Here is a 22,781-nt window from a genome sequence, read left to right as displayed (position 1 = left end):
GAGAAAAATTACCTATCTCTGGGGTTTTGGTGGGATTAAATGTGATAAAGCAGGTAAAGCTCTTAGTGTACTATCTAGCATTCAGGAAGTACATAATCAAAGCTATGGTTTTTCCAATGGTCATGTATGGATGTGAGAGTTGGACTATAAAGAAAGCTGAGCGCCAAAGAATTGATGTTTTTGAACTGTGGTGTTGGAGAAGATTCTTGAGAGTCCCTTGGACTGCAAGGAGATCAAACCAGTCCATCCTAAAGGAAATCAGTTCTGAACATACATTGGAAGGACTGATGCTGAAGCTGAAACTCTAATACTTTGGCCACCTGATGTGAAGAACTGATTCATTGGAAAAGACCCTGATGCTGGGAAAGATTGAAGGCGGGAGGAAAAGGGGACGACAGAGGATGAGATGGTTGGATGGCATCACCGACTCAATGGAAATGAGTTTGAGTAAGCTCCAGGAGTTGGTGATGGACAGAGAAGCCAAGCCTGGTGTGCTGCAGTCCATGGGGTTGCAAAGAGTCAGACCTGATTGAGCGACTGAACTGAATTGTAGTACTCAATGTTATTATTATCACCAAAAAAAAACTAGCAGGGAGTTAAACTAGCAAATGATGAGGTTGTTAAGAGGCTGTGAATATTCATTAGGTACCTACCAATTGTGGTGTGTAGCTAGTTGGCAGACACTAGCTGAGAACAATCAAGTGGTTACTCAGTGGCCCAGACCCCCTACAGCCTTACACTGTTCCAGATTGACAGAGTCCTCACCTCCCTCCCAGCCCTGACCTTCCTCTCCTTCTGGGCCTATCACAGGTGAGAATTGAACTGGAGGGGTTTTCATTGTCTAAATGCCTATAATGTAAGGATTGTGCTGCTGTTTATCATACCCAGGACATGGAAGCAACCTAAATGTCCATCAACAGATGAATGGATAAAGAAGATGAGGTGTATACACACACACACACACACATAAATATGTACAATTAATTACTAGTCATTAAAAAAAGAATGAAAAAATGCCATTTGCATTATGGATGGATCCAGAGAGTATCATACTAAATGAAGTAAGTCAGGCAGAGAAAGACAAATATTATATGATATCACTTATATGTGGAATCCAAAAAATAGTAAAAATGAACTTATTTACAAAACAGAAGCAGACTCACAGACATAGGAAACAGACTTACAGCTACCAAAGGGGAAGAGGAGGAGGGATAAATTGGGAGTTTGAGATTAACAGATGCACACTATCATATATAAAACAGGTAAATAAAAGGGTGTACTGTATACCACAGGGAACTATATTCGACATCTTACAATAATTGTTGTTCACTCACTAAGTCATGTCTGACTCCGCGACGCCATGGACTGTAGCACACCAGCTATAGTCAACTTCTTGCAATAAACTATAATGGAAAAGAATAAAAAAAAAGAGTGTAGGCATATATTTATATATGTATATAACCAGATAAATATATGCCTACATATGTAAATATGTATATAACCAGATCAGGCTTCCCTGGTGGCTCAGCTGGTAAAGAATCCGCCTGCAATGCGGGAGAGCTGGGTTCCATCCCTGGGTTGGGAAGATTCCCTGGAAAAAGAGAAAGGCTACCCACTCCGGTATTCTGGCCTGGAGAATTCCATGGACTGTACAGTCCATGAGGTAGCAAAGAGTGGACACAACTGAGCGACTTAAAAAAAAAAAAAACAGATCACTTTGCTGGCCACCTGAAACTAATACAATATTGTAAATCAACTATATTTCAATTTTTAAGAGAAAAAAAGGATTATGCTGAATTTCTAAGTAATTGCTGTTTGTACATCCATCTGATTGCTTAATCATATCTCTGATTAAGTCTTTCATAGTTATGTAAATTTTTCACCTTTAAGTCTTAGAGTAGATTTGGGGAGACATGATGTCTTTCCATTAATTTATACTCTGCCTTGGGACCAGGCTTTAGAGTCAGAGAGCTGAGGCCTTGTCTGCCCTCTGAGCGCAGTAGGCAGCGTGTCAGTCTCTTTGTCAGAGAGCGTGGGCCCAGCTCCCAGGCCTGCCGCTTTCTGAGTGCAGGGTCCTAGGAAGGTCACTTGCCTCTCCTCTCCTGACCTGTCTTCCTCGGTTGTGACATGAGAATAAAGCCAACTTCCAGGGGGCCGGGGGGATGGTTCAGAGGAGGGCAAAGGAGCCAGTCTCTGCCAAGCACCTCTCCAGGCCCTGGCCAGCAAGGTGGGAGAAGACCACACGTTCTTTTGCTGGATTCACACTGTGGGGAAAGTGGGGTTGGGCTGCCATTTCTGGCCCCTCATGAGAGTGGGGGTCCCCTGAAGAATAGAGGCAGCACGGAGGAAGCAGAGAAAAAAACTGGAGCTGAGGACCACGGTCAGCCCCAGTGCCCATCCATGATGCTTCTACACCATGAGAAAAATGCCATTTTTTGTTCAAAAAGAAAAATTAAGTGAGATTTTCTTTTTTTTCCAAAGCAGTTATCACTTCCTACTATATTATATAAGTTCTGTTCAGTCGTGTCCAATTCTTTGCAACCCCATGGACTGCAGCACGCCAGGTTTCCCTGTCCTTCAGCATCTCCTGGAGCTTGCTCAAACTCATGTCCATTGGGTTAGTGATGCCATCCAACCATCTCATCCTGACACCCCCTTTCCTTCCTGACTTCTATCTTTCCCAGCATTAGGGTCTTTTCTAATGAGTCAGTTCTTCACTTCAGGTGGCCAAAGTATTGAAACTTCAGCATTTGAAGCTGAAGCATCTTATGTAACGTATCCATTTATTATGCTGATTGTTGGCTCTGTCTCTCTTCATGAGGATAAGCTCCACGAGGCAGGGAGCTCTTTTGTCTCTTTTATTTGCTGATCCATCCATGGCACTCAGCAGGTACTCAGTAAATAGTTGTTGAATGAATGAATGGGCTTTGAAATCTGGAGAAGGTTGAGATGTCGATATTAATAACTATCGATGGTTGCTCATAATTTTTTTTTTTCATTTGCTGACTGCATTTGCCATTTAGCTGATGACCTGAGATGGAGCCAAAACTCCTCAGACCTCAGACAATGGCTAACGTTTGGTGCTTCATCTCAAAGGCAAGAAGTGGCAACAGGGTCTTTGCATTCAGAGGTTCTTCCTTCTGAGAGCCCATCCCTAAAATGCTGTGTGTCTTGGGTCCTCCCCTTGACTCTCTTCTTATCTCAGTTCTCCTGGTCTCCCTGAGGAGCCCACCCTCTCCCAGGGCTGAAATATGCTTCTCTCTGCTGACATCCTCTGGACCTGGTCTCCAGCCCTGACTTCCAGAGTCAGATGAAAAGCTGCTTCTCTGACTTTTCCACTCCAATGAACTGTACACAGAACCTGTGCAGAATGAAAACACGAGGCCCTTCATGGAAACTTTATTATGAATTTCAAGACAGGGACAGCAGAGCATTAAACTGAGAGTGGAACCCCTTTTGGCCCAGGGCACACACCCCTGAAGCCAGCCTTGACTGCAGACGTTTCTAACTTAGCAAGTCCAAGATCCAGCCCCTCATCTTTCTCCCATCTCCACAGGCTCCTCCTCCCAAGGCCCTCATCTCTGAGACCAGCCCCTCCACCCACCCAGTCACTCAAGTAGAGCGCAGCCCTTCACCCCATCCCATCACCCAAGCCTACTGAATCTACTTTACAGAGGCCTCTGTCTCTCTCTCTGCCTCTCATGTCTCTCCATCACTTCACCAACCCAGGAAAAGTCAATTCTACTGCAGCCTCCTAACCACACCCTGCCTCCCATCTCCGCTCTCTTCAAACCATTCTACAGATCACTGCAGACTGACCTTAAAGTGCAAAATTTTAACATCAAGTCCAGACTCTTCAATATGAAAATAAGGCCCCCCGAGTGATGTAACTGTCATTTCCTTCCCTAGTTTACAAGGCTCTCCCCCTGAACTTGGTTTGAATCCTCCCCACGTACCTTTCTTGTTGCTTGAAACACCTTCCCTCTCACCCACTCCCCTCTCTCCTTCATTAGGCTTCTTCCAGGAAAGCTTCTTCAACTACTGGAGACCCAAGGGCACCTCTCCTCCAGGCTTCCCTAGTCTTGCTCAATGTTAGCTGTGAAGTGGTAGTTGTTGTTGCTGCTGTTGTTGCTGAGTCACTAAGTCATGTTTGACTCTTTGTGATCCCATGGACTGCAGCATACCAGGCTTCCCTGTCCTTCACTATCTCCCAGAATTGGCTTAAACTCATGTCCATTGAGTCAGTGATGCCATCCAATCATCTCATCCTCTGTCACCCCCTTCTCCTGCCTTCAAACTTTCCCAGCATCAGAGTCTTTTCCAATGAGTGACGTCTTCACATCAGGTGGCCAAAGTATTGGAGCTTTAGCTTTTGCATCAGTCCTTCCAATGAACATTCAGGGTTGATTCCCTTTAGCACTGACTGGTTTGATCTCTTTGCAGTCCAAGGGACTCTCAAGAGTCTTCTCCAGCACCACAATTCAAAAGCATCAATTCTTTGGCGCTCAGCCTTCTTTATGGTCCAACTCTCACATCTATTCATGAGTACTGGAAAAACCATGAAGTGGTATGATTCCTATTTCCTGGTCCAATCCCTCATTAAGTGGTCAGGTACTAGGAAGTTTCTCTGTTCCCCACTGCATTCCTGGAACCTGCAGTGCACCTGGTTCTTTAAGGTCACTGTAGCTCTAACTAGAGCAGGTTCTAAGTAGGAAAACGGAAGGCAATGTTCTTCTAAGCAACGGAACAAAAATAAGTAAATAGACAAACAAGTTCCATCAACATGTCTGCTTCAAAGTCTCTCTAGAATAGATATGAGAGACATCGATCGCACAAAATCTGATTTATCATAGGAGACACAGGTACACATTTAACTTGGGGACAAGGAGCCAGGGGTGGGCCCCAATCAAACTTACGCATTCCCACTCCAATATCCAGCCCCACCCACCCTACCCTTTCTCTGAATCTTTGGGGCAAGACAACTCAGGCCATCTGGGGCAATACTCATCCACCCCAGGGGAAGGCTAAGATGCTACTACCGTCCTGTATCCTAATAAGCTTCCTTCTTACAGAAACAGAGAGGAAAACCTAACCCTGGATGAGAAGCAAGCATTTGTACCCGCTATGACTTCATTTTCTGGTAGCCTGATCATTTAAAAACTTGAAAAAGAACAGGATGTCTTTTCTTTACCCGCATACCTAATTATCAAGACTACTAAAACTGTTTATATCATTTTAGGGGAATAAGATAAGAAAACATCTTAAGAGGAAACATGACCCATCCTTTAAAAGATGGACATCGTATGCGGGAAAACATTCTGAATGAGATCAATATAAACAGGGTTCATTGTATTTTAAATAGCAAGATTTAAGTAGGCTTTTATTCATAACAGGATGGACAGTCCTTTAAATTATGCTGAAGCATCAGGGGGAATAAAGGAGAGCAAGGAGTAAGAGATGGTCTGGAAAGTCTATCTTTGGGGTCCTAAATGAAGCAAAATTAAAATGCATCTTTCCAGAAAGCCGAACAAATTATAAGTAGAAACAATTAGGTGATGATAATTCCTCTAGTAAAAAGCATATATATTTCTGTTTTCCTATTTATAATAGAGCTAGAAGGTTTCAGAGCCCTCCAGTTACATGCGAGCTGGTTTGAAATTGAGCTTTAATTTAAGATAAAAATACTCAGGGAACAAATGAGGGCAGGAACTTTGGTCTAGATAGAACGGTAACGCACACTTACGATTACCCAGCTAGTTAGTTCCAGATTTCGACCGTGAAACCACAAAGGAATAAATAGTTCATCCTGAGAAAGCTGGGGTTCTGAATTGTGAAGGACTTCTCAACCCTACAAATGCAAATATCATTTAAGGAGCAACCCTTACAAGTTCTCTCATCTAAAGGCAGGCTCTGAGACATGTTTACTTCTTAGGGAAAAAAAATAAGAGGGTTCTCCTGCTCTAGTTTATACTTTGGAGCCCAGTTTACCAAGGAATGCTCAGCACCATTTTACAGGGCTTCTGGTTAAAGATGTCATTTTTATTTTAATGGGAAGATCAGTGAAATCTACAACCCAGGCAAGCTCCGACTCCCTCTCCTCCATCTATCCTGAGAGCAAACCAGAGGAAAACCAGCATCCCGGGAAGTAGTCAACACAGGTGGATATTTCTAATTTACCCATAGAAAACTCTTCAGTTAAAAAAAAAAAAAAAAAACAGGCTGGCTAGTAATCTATTTAAAACCGCGGCTGACATGATAAATGAAACAGAATAAATGTATACAGCGAGTGAGCCTCCTCGGGAACATGGTGGGGACCGGAGTGCTTCTGCTGACAGCGACTTTCCCGTCAGTGGCCTGTCTCTCTTGGAGGCAGCTGTCAATCACGGGCCAGCCTGCGCTCCCGGGGGAGTTCATTGTGCCCGCAGACAGTTGTGGAATAACTGCTCCTAGGCGTCGGAGCAGCAGATGGAGTGTATCTGTCAATCATTGTCACTAATTATTAACTTCTGTCACTCAGAGCAAGGCAACATCTCGGCGCCTGATCCGCTGTGATTTGATCTGCCACGCCACCTCGGAGACAGACAGAGCAACCCTTCATTCCGGTCACACTCCCAGCACTTTGCTGGGTCAGCCGCGGTGACTCAGTGTTCGCGCCCCACGACCGGCCACCACACATGGATGCGCAGGCGCACGCGCACACTGGGGCTTCGGGATGCGCTGCCGCAGTGAGGGGCCTCCTCCAGGGGCCCAGGCCACGGGCGCTCCCGCTCATTAATTATTGAGGCAGGACGGTTTTATCTTGGTTGCTGGCAGAACCAGGGCCAAAGTGTTAAGAGAAGACCAATTTGGAGGGTATTCTTCTCTTCACACAACCCCAGGACCAGCGGTTACCAGCCAAGTTCACATTGATTATATTCCTATGATCTTTTCTCAACCCTCTGATTTTGGAGCTAGAGATGCCAGCCTGAATAATTAATTAAAGCATCTGGAGCAGGTTTTACAAACAGGAGCTTCAACCTAAGCAGAGATTTGCTACCTTGTGTTCAGAGACTATCTTAGTGACTAGACTGGGAAGGAGGCTTTGAGATCTTCAAGGTCAGTCTCCCCCAGAGTGGGATACGATTTGCCCAAGGTCACACAGCTCACTGCACTGGTACCCCCAAGAAGACCTCACCTGGGCATGTATCTGGAGCTCAGGTATTCCTGGGGGCTGTGGGAGATGCCCTCCCCCAGTTTGGGAAAATGAGGCAAGCTCCCTTGGAGAGGCTGACTCCTCATGGTGATCACCCCCTCAGGCTCTTGGAGTCAGGTCACTGGACAACCTTGGATAAGTTGCTTTACCTCTCTGAGCTATGACTTCCTCATCTGCAAAAGAAGATTAATTCTAGAGCCTTCCTCAAAGGTGGCTACAAGAGTTAAATGAGAATATTCCAGGTTAAATAACCCAGCACAGTGCCTGCCTGGCACAGGTACAGCTCTCGATAAATAATAGCAACAATTGTGTATACCAGACCAGAGCAAGGGCTGGTCTAATTTCAAAAAAGTAAAAATCGGATTATAAGAACCATTGGAAAATGCTCATCAATTATTATTTTTTTAACTGCAAGTGACTAGATTGACGTTAGCCAGGCTCTAACAAACCTAGTTGTAGTTTCCATAACTAGCTCCTTAGGGGCCTGCTGTGGTGGATTGACAAGGCATTGTGGTAAGCATATCAATCGTTTATGTGTAAATAGTAATGCACACTTGGCTGGGTCTCTTCAAAATCAGTTATCCTGTTAGAACAACTAAAGGCACTCCCCCTCACTCGGTTGCCATTCCTATTTGCTTGTGCAAACCCTTTCTCGATGGAAGCTGCTCTGGGGAGTTCCAGCCCAACGCTGGTTAGAAACCAAACCAAATTCCAAATCCTCAAATCACCAGGTCTGACTGCATTCGCAAAAGCACCCTACTGTTTCCAGCATCTGCCAAGGATGCTCTAGGCCACCCAATATGCAAAGCTGGTACTTCTCCCAATCTCCAAGGGTCCCACCAGACCCATCACAATGGCTGTGTCACAAATTATCCCCAAAATTATCCTAAAACATTCATTTATTACACTCATGGGTCCTGCCAGTCAGGAATTTGGATGAGGCATGGCAGGGATGGGTGGTCTCTGCTCCACGATCCTTGGGGCCCCACTAGATGCTGGGCCAGCTGGGGCTCCTCAAGCATCTTTCTCCTTCTCCATGTAGCCCATTCACATGATCTCTCCAGCACATGAGCTTAAAGGTAGTCAAATGACTTACATGCAGCCCAGGGCTCCCAAGGGGTATGCAGAGGACAGGGAAGGGAGGGGAGGAAAGTATAGGGGAGGAGAGGCCACCTTTCACCTTCTATGACCTGACTCCAAAGTCATACAGCCTCACTTCCTCCACACTCTCTTGGTCAATTAACCCTCATTAAAGTTTTTGCTCTATCAGATCTAGTCCCATAAATCTATTTCTCGCTTCCACTGTATAATCATAAGGGATTTGATTTACATCATACCTGAATGGTCTAGTGGTTTTCCCTACTTTCCTCAATTTAAGTGTTAATTTGGCAATAAGGAGTTCATGATCTGAGCCACAGTCAGCTCCTGGTCTTGTTTTTGCTGACTGTATAGAGCTTCTCCATCTTTGGCTGCAAAGAATATAATCAACTTAATTTTGGTGTTGGCCATCTGGTGATGTCCACGTGTAGAGTCTTCTCTTGTGTTGTTGGAAGAGGCTGATCTCCTCCATCTACGAACTATCGTGAACTATGGAATGAGGTTTGTGACATTGTACAGGAGACAGGGATCAAGACCATCCCCATGGAAAAGAAATGCACAAAAGCAAAATGGCTGTCTGGGGAGGCCTTACAAATAGCTGTGAAAAGAAGAGAAGCAAAAAGCAAAGGAGAAAAGGAAAGATATAAGCATCTGAATGCAGAGTTCCAGAGAATACTAAGGAGAGATAAGACAGCCTTCCTCAGCAATCAATGCAAAGAAATAGAGGAAAACAACAGAATGGGAAAGACTAGAGATCTCTTCAAGAAAATTAGAGATACCAAGGGAACATTTCATGCAAAGATGAGCTCAATAAAGGACAGAAATGCTGGGAACTAACAGAAGCAGAAGATATTAAGAAGAGGTGGCAAGAATACACAGGAGAACTGTACAAAAAAAGATCTTCACAGCCCAGATAATCACGATGGTGTGATCACTCACCTAGAGCCAGACATCCTGGAATGGGAAGTCAAGTGGCCCTTAGAAAGCATCACTAAGAACAAAGCTAATGGAGGTGATGGAATTCCAGTTGAGCCATTTCAAATCCTGAACGATGATGCGGTGAAAGTGCTGCACTCAATATGCCAGCAAATTTGGAAAACTCATAAGTGACCACAGGACTGGAAAAAGTCAGTTTTCATTCCAATCCCAAAGAAAGGCAATGCCAAAGAATGCTCAAACTACCACACAATTGCACTCATCTCATACGCTAGTAAAGTAATGCTCAAAATTCTCCAAGCCAGGCTTCAGCAATACATGAACCATGAACTTCCTAATGTTCAAGCTGGTTTTAGAAAAGGCAGAGGAACCAGAGATCAAATTGCCAACATCCGCTGGATCATGGGAAAAGCAAGAGAGTTCCAGAAAAACATCTATTTCTGCTTTATTGACTATGCCAAAGCATTTGACTGTGTGGATCATAATAAACTGTGGAAAATTCTGAAAGAGATGGGAATACCAGAACACCTGATCTGCCTCTTCAGAAACCTATATGTAGGTCAGGAAGCAACAGTTAGAACTGGACATGGAGCAACAGACTGGTTCCAAATAGGAAAAGGAGTACATCAAGGCTGTATATTGTCACCCTGCTTATTTAACTTCTATGCAGAGTACATCATGAGAAACACTGGGCTGGAAGAAGCACAAGCTGGAATCAAGATTGCCAGGAGAAATATCAATAACCTCAGATATACAGATGACACCACCCTTATGGCAGAAAGTGAAGAGGAACTAAAAAGCCTCTTGATGAAAGTGAAAGAGGAGAGTGAAAAAGTTGGCTTAAAGCTCAACATTCAGAAAATGAAGATCATGGCATCTGGTCCCATCACTTCATGGGAAATAGATGGGGAAACAGTGGAAACAGTGTCAGGCTTTATTTTTGGGGGCTCCAAAATCACTGCAGATGGTGATTGCAACCATGAAATTAAAAGACGCTTACTCCTTGGAAGGAAAATTATGACCAACCTAGATAGCATATTGAAAAGCAGAGACATTACTTTGCCAACAAAGGTCCGTCTAGTCAAGGCTATGGTTTTTCCAGTGGTCATGTATCGATGTGAGAGTTGGACTGTGAAGAAAGCTGAGTGCCAAAGAATTGATGCTTTTGAACTGTGGTGTTGGAGAAGACTCTTGAGAGTCCCTTGGACTGCAAGGAGATCAAACCAGTCCATCCTAAAGGAGATCAGTCCTGGGTGTTCGTTGGAAGGACTGATGCTGAAGCTGAAACTCCAATAGTTTGGCCACTTCATGCAAAGAGTTGACTCATTGGAAAAGACCCTGATGCTGGGATGGACTGGGGGCAGGAGGAGAAAGGGACAACAGAGGATAAGATGGCTGGATGGCATCACTGACTCGATGGACATGAGTTTGAGTGAACTCCAGGATTTGGTGATGGACAGGGAGCCTGCCATGCTGCAATTCATGGGGTCGCAAACAGCTGGACACGACTGAGTGACTGAACTGTACTGAAAGTTCTTGCTGGGACTTCCCTGGTGTCCAGTGTCCCCCTTCCAATGCAGGAGACACAAGTTCTGTCCCTGGTCTGGGAACTAAGATCCCATGTGCCGAGGGGCATCTGAGCCCGCCTACTACAACTACTGAGCCCAGGCACTCTAGAGCCCATGCTCTGCAACTAGAAGACCCTGAATGCTGCAACTAGAGAAGAAGCTCGTGGGCTGCAACAGAGACCCAGCACAGCTAATCTTTTCTTTTAAGTTTTTGTTAAAAAAAAAAAAAAACAGTAAGCCTTGCTGTCTAAAGAACATCAAATTCTGTGGGCTTTCCAATTTTATGCCTTGTGTAAAATCAAGCCCCCCAGCTTGGGTAACAAGACCCAGCCTCAGGCAGACACTGTCCAGTAGAACTTTCTGTAATGATAGAAATGTTTTGCTCTTTACAGATCAATAGTCATCAGCCACAAATGGCTATTGAGCACTTAAAATGTGGCTAATACAACTGAGGGATGAAATCTTTGATTTTTTACAATTTTTTAAAATGTATTTGTTTTTGATTGAGGATAATTGCTATACAATGTTGTGTTGGTTTCTGCCGTACATCCACATGAATCTGCCATGGATATACATACGTCCCTTCCCTCTTGAACCTCCCGCCCACCTCCCACCCCATTCCACCCCCTTGGGTTGTCACAGAGCACCAGGATGAGCTCCCTGCATCACATACAAATTCCCACTAGCTATTTGTTTTATGTATGGTAGTGTATGTTTCAGTACTACTCTCTCAACTCGTCCCTCCCTCTCCTTCCCCCACTGTGTCCACAAGGCTATTCTGTATGTCTGCATGAGGGACCAAATTGTAATTTTATTTTTGTTTCATGAACTTGGACTTCGATTTAACTAGCCACATGTGGCTACTTGCTACCGTATTGGACACTGTAGATTCCGTTCTCAGGCCTCGAGGCAGGTCTAGCTTCTAAAACAGAGAAGAGATTCAAGGCTCAAGGACGACCCTACAGGAGACAGGCTCACTGCCTCTGGACCCCCTGGGTCCTGACTAGCTTGGAGCATCATTTAAAGAAGAGGAAAGAAGAAATAACAAAAGGTGAGCTCAGAACCCTTCTCCGCTGATTGCTCCATTCAATCTGATCTTTTCTGAAAATTATATTCAGACTGCTTCTCTCACTAAATATTAGAAGGCCGAGGAGCAGGAATTCAGCAGTGGAAAACCAACAGGCTTCTGCCTTGAGCATCCTCTCCATCATCCCAGCACCTGCCCAGAAAGCAGAAAACATCTCAGGCCCATTTTTTTACTTTTAATTCTGAAAGACCAGAATGCAGGAACCACCCAGCAGGTGGTGAAAGAGTATGCAGAGTGTGCTCGGGGAAGGAATCTAAAAACACCTGGACCAGCCCTCAGCTTAATCTGGGGCTGACAGGGGCTTCAAGCAGAACTAATGGCTCAGTTACAGACCTCATTAGGGGATGGGATTTTCCCACTTTCCTTACTGTGACTGAGGTTTGTTTGTTTGTTTTTTCCCCCCTCTCTCCTGTTGAGCAGAAGGAGTAACAACGTTAAATTATTTGCCGTTTTCAAGAGGGGGAAAAATCAATTAAAAAAGAGAGAGAGGATAAAAATGAATTTCTCCATCATTGGTGCTGATTATTGAAGACAGGATTTTCCCCTGCAGAGCTACGGCAAAGAAAAAACGGTACTTCTAGGGCGTTTGCTAAAGAAAAAGTTCTTTCTCACTGGGATTATCACTGCCATGTCCCACCCCTTTTCTGCAAAAGGGGCTTGGAATTCTTCAGTTTAATCTCCAGCTTGGTGTAGTCTCCTTGATGTTCCAATCTGGGGTGCTCAGCAAAAGAGATTTTATATGGAAGCAGCCATGCCATGCTCACCATGGACAAATGCATAGCCCTTATGAAATAAGAATGCATTTTGTCCCTCCTGCAGAATCCCAGGGGCGGGGGAGCCTGGTGGGCTGCCGTCTATGGGGTCGCACAGAGTCAGACACAACTGAAGTGACTTTTTCCCTTTCTGGGGAAAGCCTGGCTGCCCTTCCTGCCAATGAGTCTCTTTCTAGAAAATGGGGAAATGAACTCCCCAATACCAAGCCTCCTTGTCTGTCCACCCTTGTGCTGAACCAGAAGCTTTCTGCACCGCAAGCAAACCTCCATCTCTGCTCTCATAAACCTCTGAGAAGTCGAATTACTAACAATATTTCCGTTTGGAGAAACTTTTATAAAATATTACAATCAATTCAATTGCATTAACACACTTGAACCTCTTAAATTCACCACAGTGGAAAACACAATACTTCTCTATTACATCAAATGTCTGGTCAGATCTGTATCATAGGAAACTGAAACCAGAGGCACTGGGGTGGGGGGCTGTTTATCCCAACTTAGCAAAAGGAATTATCTGACAGTTGGAAATGAAAAACTTCTAATAAACATTACGGTTTATTGAAAAGTTTAAACAATAAGATTAAGGAAACTTCTGAAATATTAAGAAATGTATATTATCCTACTTTACCTTGCTTGGGGAATTCCTCAAGGATTTATTATTCTGTTACACCACCAAAAAGCCTGTGTTATGTTAAGAGATTCTGCCTTCCTGCCTGCATTCCGCATGAATCTAAAATTAAGAGGCAATCTTTCTTCAGCACGTTGTACTTCCCTAAATTAGGTTTGGTTTCCAGTGCAGAATTTGGAAGCCAGTGTTCTTCCTCCGGGTACCATTGGCCCCTAATAATAAATGCTCTAGAGAAAAGAGTCCCCTCTTCTCTAGTGCTTTTGTTGTTCCCACTGAAAAATATATGCATGTGAGGCTGGTGAGGATGCTGGCATGGAAGCTGACCCCCAGAGCCCGGGGCCCAGGGTACAGGGTGATGGGCAGGAGCTCGGGGCTGCTGCAGGAAGTGGTCTGGCCTTTGACTAGCCAGTCACAAAGAGGTCCTTGGGTGTTTCAGCCTTCCAGAAAGCAGCCTCTAAAATCCTCAGAATATGATCAACCTATGAGTGGCCTGGCCCATGGCAATGTCCTGCTTCCTGGACTACCTTACTCCCCCTTGAAAGGAACTCATCTTTCAGTGGGTCTCCACCTGATCCCCAGCAGCCTACCAAGTCTCTCTCCAGGCATGAGAGATTTCAGGAGAATCAGGGTAAGATGTTGCTAGCAGGATCTAAAGCTCCAGATGGGAAAAGAATCTAACACTTGACCAGTCATCCAACAACCTCTCAAGGTTCAGATGCCTCCACTATAAATAAAGGGTGTTGATAATGTCAGCCAAATGTAACCGCAGCCTGCGGGAGCTACAGAGGGGCTTTTTAAACTTTCCCAGGATGTGGGTTGTGTCCCCAGACTCACACACCTGTGGTCTTAATTCTGCTCCCCCATCATGCCTCTGTTCTCCCCCACATCACCCCAGGTGCAAAACTCAGCCACTTGACTAGTGTCCACTGGAAATCCATTCACTCTGAGCATTTAGTGAGTTTCAGTAAAATCGATGAAGAAGGTAACAGCAAGGGAAGTAGGGAGAGGGGAGAGGGAGGGGCCGCATCAGACAGTACAGAGCATGCCACCCCTCCCCCACTTTGCAGTACCAGTTCACAGATAATCCCACAGCTTTTAAGTAGCAATGAGCATTCCACCACCTCAGTGACACTCCCTCCAGCAGGCACTCTTGCCTCTGAATCGTTTATGCAGCAGGGAGGGGGATAAAGCACCCAGAGTCATCCACACTCAGCCTCTTGGGAGGACCAACTGCAGGGCATGGGGCAGATGATACAGCCTTTGGCTAGGATTTGAAGGTTTCTCTCCTCCACATTGCTAATTAGCACCTGCTGAAGCTGAATCTATAATCCTGGTGGGGTTCATGCCAACCCAAACAACAGGCTATTGAGATCCAGTTGGAGAGGATCCATGTGTAAGACCAGGATAAGGAGACGTGCATTATTGTCTCACAAATGCCTCACTCCTTGGGTAGCCTCTAGAAATCTGTGTGTTTCTGAGCCTCAGTTTACCCCAGCTACAGAATGGGCATCATTTTGTGTCCATACTGATACTAAATGGATCTTTACCAATGCCATCATCTTTTATAACTGAAACTCCAAACCAAAACTACTTTTCTGTCCCAGAATCCCTGGGGTGGTTTAGTTCTTACTACTCCCCTTAAAATCAAATTCGCTAAAGACCCCTTGGTCTCTTGAATGCCACCCCCCTCAGTTGGAGGTGTGAGGACAAAGCTTGGCTCCCACAGGTTAGCTCATTTAGGACTTGCTTTCATCCACTCTGTTCATGTATGTTGGAAATGTCCCCAAATGCATTTTAATCTCCATCTGCCATTATAGGGAAATTTTCCCAAATTTTTTTATTATTACATCTTGTAGTTCTAGAACGTAATGTTTAACTATCAAACCTCAAGACAGGCTTGTCCTTCAAAATTCCAGATCTTTCCTCTCTTGGAAATTTCTGCATCGTGAATTGTTAAAGTGTTAAAAATGTAATGGTTTGCAATGGTATTCAGCTGTATTTCTTTTTTCAGCACAATAGAATTAACACTCCAATCTGACTTTCCTCGGCTCCACAGGAAGCAACCAGGCAGCTGCATTTCTTGTCCAAGGAAGGTCACTTTACCAAACTGGACATCCCAATAATGCCCCAATAACTAATTCACAAAACTTAGGAAAAGTAGACAGTGAAGCCAAATATAACAGAAACCACAGCACACGACAGCACCCACTCATCATGATATTTGGTCTGGTCTGGCCACAGTCACAGCTTCCATATAATCTAAACCTTCTAATACGAAAACCTCTAAACCCAAGCATACCTTTTGCTGTGTGGAAAAAGATGGGATTGAGCTGCAAAGACAGACAAGTGCTAAAAACAACATTCATCTTCCTGAACGTTAGGGAGAATCCTCCCTACTTCACAGAATCTTGGGGTGAAAAGAAACAGCATTTTCTCCCCATTACCCCATTTGCTCTTCACAACCTCCTGAGAAGTTGATATGTCTGTGCCCATTTCATAGATGGGGAAACTGAGGCTCTTTTCAGCAGTGACTTGCCAGAAATCACACTATTAGGGAATTGCAGAGGTAGGAAGCTGTACTCAGTTCTGTCCAGCTTTAAAGTTCTTCTCATTGGTTTTTCATAGTCCAATCAACGCCCACCTCACTCCCCATTCCCACCCCCATCATCTAATGCCTGAATCCCTTCTGTGACTTCCAAATATCTAGTGGCCATCCTGCCTCTGCTTGAACACCTGCAGTGGTAGAAGGCTCACTCCCTTATGAACAGCCCCCGACCCCCATCAGCTCCTCTACCCTTTCTTCCCTCTCCACTGGGGAAAGCCAGGAAGACTTTCACGCCCACTGAGGTAGAATGATAAGAGGGAAGCCTCAGAGTTAGCTTTTAAAAAATTAAAATTAGAAACAATCACTCAAAGCAAAGAAGAACAAAAACAGACAATGCAGCCTGCTCCAAAGTACTCGTCAATTTTCCTTTTCTAAGGAAAATGGGAACAAGTGAAGGGAGTAGGTGATGGAGAAGACATCCCTCCATGGGTCTGAGTGAGTCCAGCTGGACACATCTGGGAGATGGCTCCTATCATCAACCCAGATGAACATCCAGGGAAATGTGGATGGGCTTTTCTCACATCCTTACTCTGTGTCTAGGGGGAAAATACACTGTACAAGTTTTGTGGATCAGCAGAGAAATGCAACAGTTTGACTTATTCAACTCAACTAAGGAGTTGGGAACCAGCTTTGCCATATCTCTCACGTGCCTATGGTATACCAGGATCTCTGCTGGAATCCTCACCTGTCACTGCATCTCCTAAATACCCTGGGAGGCAGATACCATTATTACCCCTGTTTCACAGATGAGGATTTGAAAGTCTGCTTTACCTCTGTGCTCTCACCCAGTCATTGGCAACTGAGCCTCAGTTGCCCCATGTCACTAGTAAGTGGCAGAGCTGGAATTTGACCGCACTGGGTTTCAGAACCTGTGCTCTTAATCGCTAGCTACACTGCCTCAGTATATTGTGGCTAATTGCATGGTGTTTATACAATAGGCAGCAAGTGTGTGTGTGCTCAGTCATATCGGACTCTGGCTCCTCTGTCCATGGGATTAACTAGGCAAGAATACTGGAGTGGGGTTGGGATTTCCTTCTCCAGGGGATCTTCCTGACCCAGGGATGGAACTCAGACCAGTAACTTTTATGAGGCCAAAAATCAACCAACCAACAAGCTGGAAAAAAAAAAAATTCATACAGAAACCACAAGTCCAAAATCACTGGTGAGAGTAGAGGCTGCTAAAAAGCTTCCAAATCTGTTTTCGTAGTCAGTATAATATCAAAGCCAAAACTCTACAAAGAACCAAAAATGAAAATATCTTATCCTATTCATGAATATTGAATAATAATCTAAATAGACTATTAGCAAACTGGCTCCTACCACATATTAAAAGACTAATATACCATGACTAAATGGAGTTCATCCCAGGAATGCAAGGCTGGTTCAGTTTTAGAAAATCTATCACTATAATTCACTATAACAACCAATTAAAGAATAAGGACCATATGATCATTTTACAGGTGCTGAAAAAGATTTTATAAGTTTCAACATTCATTCCAGATTTTTAAAACAGAAAAACTCAATAAAATAGGAATAGGTAGATACTTCATTAACATGATTTATACATCTTAAGCATCAGCACAAAATTTAGGCAATGCTGAGTGTTGGCTAGGATACAGAGCAACTGGAACTCTCATATATTGTTGGTGGACATGCCAAACTTTTTGAAAAAGGACGGGTACTTTTTTATAAAATTAAATGTATTCTTATCTTACAACCCAGCAATTTTTCTAGGTATATTCTCTAGAGGAATGAAAGCAAATGTCCCCAAAAGGCTTTTGCATAAATATTCATAACACCTTTATTCATATTAGTCTAAGACTGGAAAGTATCTGGGTATTCATCAATAGGATAATAGTTAAGCAAGCTGTAGTATATTCATGTAACGAATATCTTAGTCTGCTCAGGCTGTTATAACAAAATACCATGGACTGGTGGCTTAAACAACCCAAAAGTCTATTTTCTCACAGTTCTGGAGACTAGACAGTCCAAAGTGAAGGTGTTAGCATGGTCTGGTTCTAGCAAAGGTGCTTTTGTTGGGTTGCAGGTGGCTAGCTTCTCATTGCACCTGCACATGGAGAGGAAAAAGAGAGGGAGAGAGAGAGCTCTGCAGTGTCTCTTCTTATAAAAGAACTAACGCCATCAGACCAGGGCTCCACCACAATGGCCTCATCTAACCCCAACTGTCTCCCAAGGGCCCCATCTCCAAGTACCATCACACTGGGGGTTCAGGCTTCAGCATATCAATTTGGGGGGGGGGAACACAGCACTCACTTCCTAAAAATGAAATAAGACTCAGCAATAAAAGGACTGCTGATACCTATAGCAACATGAATGTATCTCAAAAACCGTTACACTTTGTGAAATAAAACTTATATAAGAGAATGATTTATTTGATATGAAATTCTAGAAGAGATCTAACTAATCTATGGTAAGAAAAAAATCATAACTGTGGTTGCCTGAGGTGGAGGGATGGGAACTGAGCTAGAAATGAATACAATAGTATTCTGGAATCATAGTAATATCATATATTGATGAGAGTTTAGGTTATGGAAGTGTATGAATTCATCTAAATTCACAGAATGGTAGAATTAGGATCTGTGCATTGAATTGTATGTAAATTTTACCCTCCTAAAAAAAAGGAACCATCTCAAACATTGAACTCTGGTTAATGAGATGCATGCTGAAATTTTTAGAAGTAAATTGCACTGATGTCTTCAACTCACTTTGAAATGCATCCAAAAACTCAAATAGAATGATGGATGGATGAAGCGAATGGTAGATGGATAGATATATAATAAAACATGTAACAATATGTTAATTGTAGCAACCAGGTGCTGGGTATGTGAGTGTTTGCTATATACAATTCTCTCCACTTCTCTGATATTTGAAATTCTTCATAATAAAATGTTAGAGGAAAAAGCCAGCTTCATACTTAACAGTAAAATACTAGAAGCATTTCCATTAAAATCAGAAATAAGTCAAGGATATCCACTATCCATCAATATTAACTTAATTTCTTTCTGAAAGTACCAACAAGGTTACATACTCAAATGCCTTCAGGGGCCATGCAGGTAATGAAAAAAGTAAAGAGAATTAGGTTTTAAAAAAATAGGGACAGGTTAAATTCTGGAGTCTCGACCCATCTTAGGACAGCAGCTCATGAGTTCCAGTGCATTTTCTCCTGCAGGAATACCAACCCAGTGTGGTCTAATCACCTAAAATTTCACATGAAGCTAGGATTCCAGCTTTTGGTGTTTGTGGGAAAGCTCTCAATTTTTTAAAAGATGGTCTAACTGTTTTGCAAATACAGAAAATATACCTGGCCCTAGAACACTTAGTTATCAACCTCCAGAGTGGCAAATAAATAAGAAAGAGAAGGCCATTTATATGTGGAGCCCAGAAAACAATACAAACGAACGTGTATGCAAAACAGAAACAGACTCATAGAAAACGAACTAGTCATTACCAAAAAGGAGAGGGGCGAAATAGGGGTGTGGGATTAAAAGATACAAACTACTACGTATAAAATAGATAAACAATAGGGTATACTGTATAGCACAGGGGGAAAGAGCCATTATCCCCTAATAACTTTTAATGGAGTATAATCTATAAAAATACTGAATCACTATGCTATACCCCTGAAGCTAATATAATATTATAAATCAACTATACTTCAACTCAAAAACTTAAAACTTTTAAAAGGAAAGTAAATCCAAAATAACTGAAAATGTATTAGAAAATCTAAGAGTTTCCATAAGATGAGTAATTACAGATGTAAAACAATAAACACTGATAGCTTTCCTATATATAAATCACAAGCCATTAGAAAATATACAGGAAGGAAAAAAAAGTCATTTATAATAGCAACCAAAAAAAAGAAAGAAACCTAACAAGAAATGAGCAGGATCTAAAAGAACAAAGCTTTAAAGCACTACCGAAGATGCATCAGGCAGTACAGGCTAAATGATGTTGCAGAAACAACCAGCACCAAAAATCCCAGGTTTAACACACCTGAAGTCAGCTGAGTACCGAAGCAGCTGTCCTCCTACGTGGTTCAGCAATAGGCTTGCTTGGATCCTACGATACCTCATGCTTCTATAATAACCAAAGCAAAGGAAGAAAACAGAGAAAACCACACGTGAGTTTGTCGTTGTCTCAGCCCCAAAGTGTCACATGTTCCCTTTACTCATATTTCACTGGGCAGAACCAGCTAGGTAGCCCTACCATGTCCAAGACACTGCAAAATATAACAGAACAAATTAAATATTTGCTGAGCATTTTCTCCTCCAGAGCAAAGGAAAGTCATATTATGACCTTGACAGAAAAGAATAAAGATATCAATTCTCCCTAAATTATGTCATAAATGTAACATAATCCCAAAATATCAAAAGAGTAATTCTTGGAACAAGACAAGTAAATCTTAAGTTTATATGTAAAAATAAGCATATAAATACAGCCAGAAAAATTCTGGGGGAAAAAAGAATAATGGCATACGATTGATCCTATTATACATTAAAGTATAAAACATCAGTAATTAAAATAATTTGGTACTGAAACATGAATAGACCAACCAATCAATGGAGAGAATAAAGGGTCTAGAAATAGATAGAAACATATATCAGGATTAGGTATATAATAAAGATGGCATTTCAAAACAATGAGAAAATGTTTGATTCTTTAATAAATACCATTGGAACAACTGTCTAGCCGTTTTGGGGAGAAAAATTAAATTCTTACCTCACTTCTTATACTAAAACAGATTCTGAAAAGATGAAAGATCTAAACACTAAAAAATAAAATTAGAAACATATGAAAGAAAACATGAATAATATTTTTGAAAATGTAAAAAACATTTTTAAGATCTTTCTAAGTAAAATACACATCTGATGAATTTTTTCAAAATTAATCAATTTAACTACACCAAAATGTAAAAATTTCTGCCAGACAAAACAAAAACCAAATCAAAAGACAATGGCAAGCTGGAAAAAAGCTAATTTCCATAATATTATGTAAGAACTCTTGGAAACCAAGAAGAAAAAGTCCAACAACCCAATAGAAAAAAAGATCATAGAAAGAACACAAATGACTTAAACGTTTTAAAAGATGTTCAGCCTCAGTCATTAAAACAATGAATTATTTTTTTACCTAGCAGATTGGCAAAGATAAAAAATGTAATAATACCTAGTATAGACAAAGAAATGGAGATACCAGCATGCTCATGAATTATCAACAAGGGTATTAACAGATACGACTTTCTTTGAAGGACAAATTGGCAATAAGTTTCACATTTTCAATCTACTTATTCTCTGAGCCAGCAATTTTGCCTCTAAGAATTTTTCGTACAGACATGCTCACACATACGTACCAAAAGTACATTTGCTGCAGCTTTTTTATGGGATCACCAAAAAAAACACCCAAACTGAAAAACGTAAACACTTGTCAATAGGATAGCTAAACACTTTAAGAAGTATAGTGAATGTCATACAAAGAGACGTTGGAAAGAGACACTAACAAAAGCAGATGCTCGAGGTGGAAGGGGAACTCCCACAGGGGAGACAGGGATAGGAGTAAGACTTCTCAATATACTCCTCTTTCAATGATTCTGGGTTTCGAACCTTTTGAATGTATTACCTATTTCAAAAACAAAATTGAATTGGAAAAAAAAAAAAACAACAAGGAGAAGAATGAGATCGATCTGTACACGCCAATACAAAATGATTTCCAAATACAATGTTAGCGGGGGGGAAAGCAAGGTTCAGAAGCCTGTGGAGTATGCTACTATTCATGTGGCAAAGTGTATGCATTGAAAATGTCTAGAAAGATACACAAGAAACTACTAACAGCAGTTTCCTCTCTAATAAGGAAACCAGAAATCTGGAGTAGAAGAATTACTTTTCACTTCACACCCACTAATACTTGTTTTTTAACAAACGAATGCAATACAATTTCATTTAATCCTCAGATCAAAGTCACTAGTCTAGAATCACCATGATGAAATCAGCAGAATCTCACAGAAAAAGATGTAGAGCTTGTGTGTGAGATTTAAAAAAAAATACATATATATACATATATATATATAGCAAAGCGCCCCCCGCCAACACTCAGTGACCTAAACGATACATCTAGCTGGGCACTGAGCTTTGGGAGACGAACAAGACTTCAGAGTCAAGTCCACTTGAATCCTGACTTTGCCACTTACTAGCTGTGTGACCTCAGGCAAGTTCCTTCACCTCTCTGGGCCTGTTTCTTCATTCCTTAAAAAACGAATTATTACACTTGCCTTCCGTTACCATGATTAAACGAGATGGTACAGGTAAGGGGCTTAAAGACCTGGCATGCAGCAAGCATTTAATTAGTAGTAGCAAGGGAAAGGTTAAGTTAATTATTATACCCTGGTGCTCTGGAATATTATTATATGGTTTTGAAAAGAATTACACAGGACTTGGCCTGATAACGTGGAAAGATCTCCAGGGACATTCTTACGGGAAGAAAGCAAGTGAGAGACCAGAATGCACAACGGGATTGCAGCCTGCAGGGAGGGAGGACCTATATTATGTTTCGATTATGAATTTTTAAAAAAAATCAAATTGCTATATTAAAAAGTCTGGAAGGCTTCATACCAATGGTAAAAGGTGTTTATCTTTGGAAAGGAAGTTTGGGGAAAGACAGGTTGGAAGGACGTTCGCTTTTTACTTCATGCGTCGCGGTATTGTTCGAGCTTTTCACTACTAGTGTTGATCACTTTTTTTTTATTTTAAAAGAAGCAAAGACCTTTTCATTAGAAAATTAATGGGAATTAGGAATCAAGGGGAGGCTTCCGCAGCGACCGGGGAGGTGGGGCGGCGAGGCGCCCACTCCTAGCTCTTGACACAGACCTCCCTACCCGCTCCC

This window comes from Bison bison, unplaced genomic scaffold, assembly GCF_000754665.1.
Source record: "Bison bison bison isolate TAMUID 2011002044 unplaced genomic scaffold, Bison_UMD1.0 scf7180017864484, whole genome shotgun sequence".
NCBI lineage: Eukaryota > Metazoa > Chordata > Mammalia > Artiodactyla > Bovidae > Bison > Bison bison.
This window is presented reverse-complemented; position numbering follows the sequence as displayed.